Below are 7917 nucleotides of genomic sequence, written 5' to 3'. Positions count from 1 at the left end.
TCAAAACATTTTCTAGTTTTAAATAGTGGAGCTTCAATACATGCTTTGGATTGATTGTGCAGGCGATACCCTCTAGTAACTCAAATGGGATAAAGAATCGACCATTTTTACAAGGTATATATTTGTCATTCTAAAATGCTAAGAGAGATGATGAGGACTGATAATGAGAACCTGAAGGTTTCTTTCCTTTTTTTTTATCCATAAGCTTCACTTAAATCAGACCACATTGACCTATTTATATCAAAAATGTCCCCAGACACTGTAAGACCTGCACAGAGTTGCTGTCCTAAAATGTGTAATTAGTGAAAAATTTGCCTCTGCTGCCATTTAAAGCATGGCAGTATGTTGCAGTGTTATTATGTAGTGTAAATGTTGGACTAGAAGAACTCCACTATTTTAGATCATTGTCAGCAGTCTCTCAATATGTGTGTGTATGTGTGTGTACTAATGTATATATATTTTTTCACACACTCCCAGTTAAAAGTTGTGTGAAAGCTACAGGATTACAGAGGCACCTGTGTTATCACTTTTGCTTTTTGATTAATTTTGTGCTATTTTGGTTATTGGAGAAGAAAGGATATGGATACAGTGATTTAAAAAATAATAATAAAGGAACAAGTTTGCCATACAATAGGACAATCTGAGTATGATCTGTTCTAAGGGGTAACTTTATACTCTATCCTTCTGAAAGTAAAACTGCTTTTTAAAAAATCTGCAGGCCTACCCCTGCCCACCCCCACTGCTGCAATGGTTCTTGCTCTCTAGGTTAAAGTAATTAGAAGCAATATTCACGAATGAAAATTAGGACTTGTCAGTTTTGCCAGGATAGCAGATTGTACAATTTGAGATGAATTTGTGTTGTGTAAGAAGTTCAGAAAGGTTGGAAGACTGGTTTATAAATAAAGAAGTAGAGCCCATTGAAAGCCTAGTTCTTCTCTTACTGTTTTCAGTGAGGTTGTACACAGTCTTCGCCCTAGGAAGGCTTTTCCACCACTCTTTTTCTACACATCCTCTCTGAAGCAGGGTCAATAATAAGTGACCCCAATGTCAGCCTCCCTCCATCCCTGCAAGAGTCCCCTAGCCTTGGGGCACTGAGTTCCACACTTCCCTGATCAGAAAATTCACTTGGATGTTTGGAAAATATCCTGGTTCCCAGGCCACAGCCCAGACATCAGGAGTGGAGCCAGAGAACTGGTATTTGTAACAAGGACTCTGGGTGCTCATGATCAGTGGGACACATGGTGGCAAAGGAAGGGTCACATATATTGCTCCAGTGTATTTGTTGAGACAAGAGGTCTTACCTCTCATCCACTGCCTAAGCAACTGCTGTTTCTTCAAGCTAAGTTCCCCTTCCATGTGCAGCTCACAGCACCCTCACCCCAAAACTACTCACTTTCCTGCAAGGGTCTGAACTCCAGGCCCCCTTCTCAGTGGAAAACTGCTGTCTTCATACTGGGCTCAGTATAATAAAGACATCAGGAAGGTCACATCCCTTCTTCCCCACAACACCACTTTCATAAGACTATGTGCATATAACGGATGAGGACTGGGGGCTAACTGAGGGATTTATAAAATGAGAGAAAATATTTTACACTGTATTAGTATACCAGACTATTCTCACAATCCAAAGGAAACAGTAGCATGACTAAAAAATGAATCATTCTTGGGGCGCCTGGGTGGCTCAGTCAGTTAAGCCTCTGAGTCTTGGCTTCAGCTCAGGTCATGATCTCAAAGTCTTGAGATCGAGACCAGTGTTGGGCTCCATGCTCAGCATGGAGTCTACTTGAGATTCTTTCCCCTCCTCCCTCTCCTCCTCCCTTCTGCTCTCCCCCTGCTCACTCACGCTCTCTCTCTCTCTCAAATAAACAAATAAAATCTTGAAAAAAAAAAAGAAACATTTTCAGGTACAACTGCCAGTTTCTAGAATTGACTCTGCCTGAAGTCTGCCTTTCCCTGTTGGAGAGGCTGCCACTTCAAGTCAATGCCAAGTCTCACTCCTCTAGGATCCACCCCGTTGATATAACATACAGACCCAAACCTTCAGTACCGCATTTCCCAGAGCATGAGTTACTCAGGATAGAATGCTCAAAGGGTGTGTGTGGAGGGGGTGAGTGTGGGTGGGTACTGGAGGGAAGGCTGTGGGGGAAGCTCAGAGTCTCCTAGGCCAGCTCTCTTCAGAATCTCTCCATCTGTGAGAGAACAATTGTGCTTCTCTTTCTTCTGGTTATCCAGTGGGCAGCTCTTAAATCCCACATGTGTCTGTGTTCGTGTACACAGACTCATAACACGCAGAAACTCACACACATACACTTTCTTCCACACACATATAGCCCTCCCATTGAACAGTAGTGTTCAATGTTTAGAGACCACACCTCAATTTTCAAAGTCCGTTTACCTCAATTTAACCCTGCCTTCAATGGCAAGCAGAGTACAGTAGTTCCCCCATGCTCATCCTTCTACCTCAAAACTGTGCCTACACATGTACCTTTTTAAAGAGACAGTTACTAGTAATACTCCTTTTTATTGCAACAGAGCTCACTGACCCCTCCCCTAGTCACATCTGACTATATGAAGACCTCATCAAACCATTGCAAGCACTGACTGCTTTTCTTATCTCTGGTAAGATCCATTCTGAAGTAGGGTCTTCGCCACCCTGAGCACTGTAAGGAGACCTAAGTCCCTTGTCACTAGACATAGCAAGCAGATATGGTTCCTGCCCTCATGAAGCTTACAATCTAGTGAAAAAGACACAAAACAAATGAACAAACAATGCATAATTACAGTTACAATTAGCACTATGAAGAGAATAAAATGGTGAAATGATAGACAACAAGGCAAAGTCACCTGAGATAGGGTGGTTGGGGAGGGCCTTTTAGAAGTGTGTTGGGAAGAATATTCTCTCAAAAGGAGTAGCATGTACAAAGGCCCGGGCAAGAAAGGTCTCAGCTTATGGGAGTAGAGAAGTCAGAGGGTTGTGGTGCAGAGAACGGAGTTAGAGGTGCACAGGGATGGATTATGTAGGGCTTGGTAGGTTATAGTAAGAGTTTGGGTTTTATTCTGAGTGCAGTGGGAATCCACAGAGGATTTTAAGCAGAGCCATTAAATAATTGAATTTATGTTTAAGAAATATTACTCTAGCTTTTTTGTGGAAGATAGGCTAGAGATGGACAAAAAGCCCTATTCAGATCCAACCTGGGTGGGGTATGGGAGTGGGTGGAGAGTTGTTCTCCCTGCTACAAATATCATATCTGTTCATCTTCTAGCCATGGAAACGGTCTTAGCTTAGAATTAGTGTTAGCACGCAACTCTCTTCCTCTCCTCCTCCACCCCACCCTCACCTCCCTTCTTCCCTCCCTCCGTCTCTCTGTCTCTCTCTCTCTCTCTCTCTCTCTCTCTCTCTCACACACACACACACACATACACACACACACACACACATACACACACCCCTCCCATTCCCCCTCCTCTCCTCTCCTTACTTGTCCCCATTTGGCCCTTGCTACACTCTTTCAATCATTTTCAGTCCATGGTAACTCTTATTCCAGTATTTTCAACATGATGTGTGACTAATGTTCCAATAAAACTCTAATATTAAAGCAAAGTTAAAGCATTAAAGCATTTAAAATTTTGCTCCTTTAAAAATTCCATTCCCAAAAAAGCTATCATTTTTTATGCACTATATGGCTTATCCCTTATGATTCTAGCCTCTTGTGAATGGTTGACATTTTTTAATAGTTTCTCCTCAATTACCTGCCTGTCCTATTTAACTAAGTCTATGTGCCAGAGAACACAGGGTGTGGATTCAGACAGCTTTGTTCAAATCCCTAAGCTCTAAATATTACCTCTGTGACCACAGGCAACCTCTCTGAGCCTCCAGATTTTAGTAACCTAAAGAGAATAGTTATTTCCTTATAGGTTGTGGAGGATTAAGTAGAAATTGTACGTAAACTGTCTAACACTACATTGCTTATTACCTGGTAACTAATCTTGTATACGCAAACATCATTTAGAACTTTTGGCCCCTGAAGGTTCAAATTTTCCCATTTTTTTCTGCTTACCATCTACTCTTCCTTGCCTCCATGAATTTAGTCCCTCTTCCATTCTTCTTTATTCAACCTCTACTGTTCTGCTTTTACCTACCCCCTATCTGAGTCTCCCCATGACCTCAGTGAAGACCCATGAAAGGAAGAACTCACACAGCTGTTTCCCTCAACAGCAGTATTTACTTATTTCAGCCTATCCCCTTCCCAAGGACTGTGCCTATTAGGGACAGAGTAATGTGTCATAATGAGAGCAATAATGGTGGAGAGACAGATCAAAAACCAAGACTTCTGGTGAGCACCATTTGATTTATGAAGCATTATAAATATGCTGGAGGGATTTGAGGTTACAATCAAACGAATGATTTAGGAAAGTCAGATTGGGATGTGTCAAGCAACCCTGAGGCCTCTGTGTATTTGCCCGAATCATCCAGCGTTGGCCCAATTAACCAGCACTTCTGGACTCCCAGTATGAGCTGCTTGGCTGCACAGCATATTGCTGGTTTCCAAACTGTCTTTATTTCCTTGTATTTGGAGTAGTCTTTGTACTACTTATCCCTTGCATTCAAGAATATAAACTTATTGAAGCATTTTTGCACATTGCTACTTCTAGATTACTACATTTAACAAAAGTAGCTTCTAGTTTCTTTTTATAATAAAATTCACTCAACCCCAGAGCTGTAGTAACCCTGGTAATTCAGAAGATAATTCAAGATCTCACAGTGACCCAGACATATCATTATAAACATCATTTTTGTGGTCTACATGCATAAACTCCAGTCCAGAGGGAATACTGGTTAATAAAATGCCAAATTCATTTACTATAATATCAATTGCAATAACATTAAAAGTATCTAAACATATTTACCACTAGTAATAAAAGTAAATTGGTTTAGCTCAAGACCATTATTCAAGCAGGAATAATAATAAATAGTATTAATTGCCAATACTTACAGAGTCATTGTGTGTCAGACAATCTTTTAAGTGCTTTATGTATTCACTCATAACACTCCATGAGGTAGGTACCATTATTATTCCCATTTTACAGATAAGGAAACTGAGAAAGGTCACAAAGTTAGTGAGTGGCAGAATCAGGGCTTCAACTAAAAAGAAATCTGGCTTTAAGTTCTACAACCTCATTATGATGCTTTACTCCTCTCTTCCTTTCATTCAGAAATAGTCACTTTTAATAGAAATTGGGAAAATGTTTACTCACAAAGGCAGGTTGAGGAATAAATAAATAACCAACGGTTTAAACTTTATAGTATGCCCCAGACCAGTATAAACATGTACTTACTGAAATGGAGAAAAGAACATAAGTTATTGCTCTCTTACCTATGGACCCAGGTTCCACACAGCCCTCTTTGTCACTGACATGCCTGAGGCTGAACCTGGGCATACTGAGCAAGGGCCTGCTTCTGGAGTGTGGACACAAAGACATCTCAGCCCTGTGGACAGCCCGGGAGCATGGGGACATATATGCAAGATGCACAGGGAACCCCTTCTTGCAGCAGATTCATTTCTGATGAAAAGACAAGGTGTTCATTCATTAAACAAACATTTATCGAGCACCTATCATATGTACCAGGCATTGTTTTTTGCTCTTGGGATCCAAGACTAAACAAAGCACAAAAATCTTTCTAGAAGTTTACATTTTAGTGAAGGACAGATAATTAACAAGATAAATAAGTAAAATAGATAGTAGGTTTGATAATTTAAGTGAATAGGAGAAAAAATAAAGTAGGAAAAGGGGATAGAAAGAATTAAATGTGACTGAAAGTTTAGACAGGGGTAGAAAGGGAGATTTTTCTGAGAAGATGCTATTTGAGTTGCAAAGATCAACTTTTTTGTGCCCTTCTTCCCCCAAATTAAATTATAACCCAAAGGATGATCATTTTAAGATTACAGAGTAAAAATGGTTATTGAACCTCTATTATTTCAATCACTCAAAGTCAGCCAACATAGACCTATAAACCAAACAAAGCTTTCACAGATTTATGTGGGGCGGAGGGGAGAACAGAAAAAAAAAAAAGATTTCTTACACATTGAATTGACTTCTTGCTCTGTCTTCCATCTACTGATGTGGTCTACGTGCCCTGCTTACTCACACAAAGGATATATGTATGAAACAACTGGTTGGCAAGTTAAAAATAATATTAACCATTTGCTTTTGCTATCCAATTTCAAATGTTTTGGTGATTATTTTCACTTAATAGAAATAAATGCACACTTTGGTGTAATGCCAACCCAGCCTCAGCTGAATGACTAGAAGTGGGAAGAAACTGCTATTAAGATTTACTAGCTATAAAACTAGCTCTAATGGAAGTCAAAAGGAAGTCTGTTCCCAAGTGGAGGATGCTTAAGCCAGCTGTTTGCTCCATGTATGGGTGCTGAAGAAAGCATTCCAGTAACAACACCAAGTCCAAAGGCATGGAGGTCTGAGAGGGCTTATTAGCAAGTCTGGGGAACTGTATAGTGTTCCGTGTCATTAGCGCATGAAGACAGATCACCAAAAGACCACCTTTCAAAATGTCTCAGCCTTCCATTCCTGGTGTGACATCTTAATTCTTGGTGTCCTCGTGTCTGAACAGCACCTCAGAACCTGTAGCTAGATACCCTCTGGGGCACTTTTACAGTAGAGACAGGGAACCTGAAATCCAAGATCAAGGACAAAGAGTTTATGTGAGGAGGTCACTCCTCCATTCCATCTTATCCCATACACCTCCATCTCTGAGGATCTGAGAGTAAACCTCCTACTGATGACCCTGGAACAACAAAATTGCTAGTTATGGCTCTTCCAGGGACTGGTGGGAGACGGTCCCAGACAGCCAGGGCTTAAACCTAATGACACATTCAGGCATTATCCTATAGCTGGGGATTGCTGCTGAGCGTTCATAAGCAGGGGAATGACATGATCATATGCTTCACACATTTATTTTAAAGTTGGAATAATAATATATTTGAAAGTGCTTTGCAAACCTTAAAATTTTGTTTTTTTCCCCGGTTCTTGGCACATAGGATGGCTTAGTAACATTTGTAGAATGAATGAGGGAGTGAAAGACAGACCAACCACGCAGAAACAAATTCCCTCTACTCCCAGAACAGCTTTAGAGCCCTTAAACCTGTGAGGAAAACTGATCCACAGTGATTTCACGGGCACCATCTAAAAACTTGATGGAAACTACTTGAATTAGAGAGCTTCTAAGGATCTTTCCAATGTTCTGTTTCATCATGGAAACTATAACAAATATTCTCTTGCTTAGAAAAGTGAGCGGAAAGAAGTCAGACTGAAAGATATGTAACCACAGCTTGGATCACTGAGTTTTTGAATTGAGAAATAGTTTGATAAAGCAGGGCATACCATATGCCAAGAAAATGTTCATGAGGACACGAGGAAAGTAGGAATAAGCCAAAGAACCCAATAAATTGTGGAACAGGAAAAAGGATCCTATTCGGTTCAATAAACCTGGCATTTTTGGAACTTTAAACTTTTCTTTCTGTCTGTACTATTGCAGCTCTCAATCATTCCATATAAATATCAAAGTATTTCAAGCTTATTTGTTACTCTTTGCTTCAGTGAGCATGCAGACAACTTATGTTTACAAGGCTGAATGAAATCCACAGTTCTGCCTGAATTCCTTTTCCCCTTTAGAGATTTTGCTGCCTCCTGGTTTGGGTTCCCGCCAATTTGTAAGAATAATGTGTTCTACCACATCCTCTCTCCCCCTTCCTTCTGAGGCTATCCTTCATTAACTGCAAAGTTTCCTCTTCTCCATGGATTCCACTGGCTTCTTCAACTCCTCCCAGGGACAAATAGCCCTCTCACTTAGGGACTTGTCTACCTTGTGCTCAGAATCAGCAACATCTGCTAGCTTGT

General features: G+C 40.6%; 1 long non-coding RNA gene across 1 annotated transcript in view; it reads right to left on the bottom strand.

The window, feature by feature from the left end:
• The window catches only part of LOC141373123 (uncharacterized), a 97322-nt gene that overhangs the window by 6235 nt on the left and 83170 nt on the right, over positions 1–7917 (bottom strand). The window lies entirely within an intron of this gene.

This window comes from Callorhinus ursinus, unplaced genomic scaffold (assembly GCF_003265705.2).
Source record: "Callorhinus ursinus isolate GAN/ISIS: 27379988/994484 unplaced genomic scaffold, GSC_fseal_2.0 scaffold7, whole genome shotgun sequence".
Lineage (NCBI taxonomy): Eukaryota > Metazoa > Chordata > Mammalia > Carnivora > Otariidae > Callorhinus > Callorhinus ursinus.
Note: the sequence above shows the minus strand (reverse complement) of the source record. Positions and strands in the feature narration are given on the sequence as shown.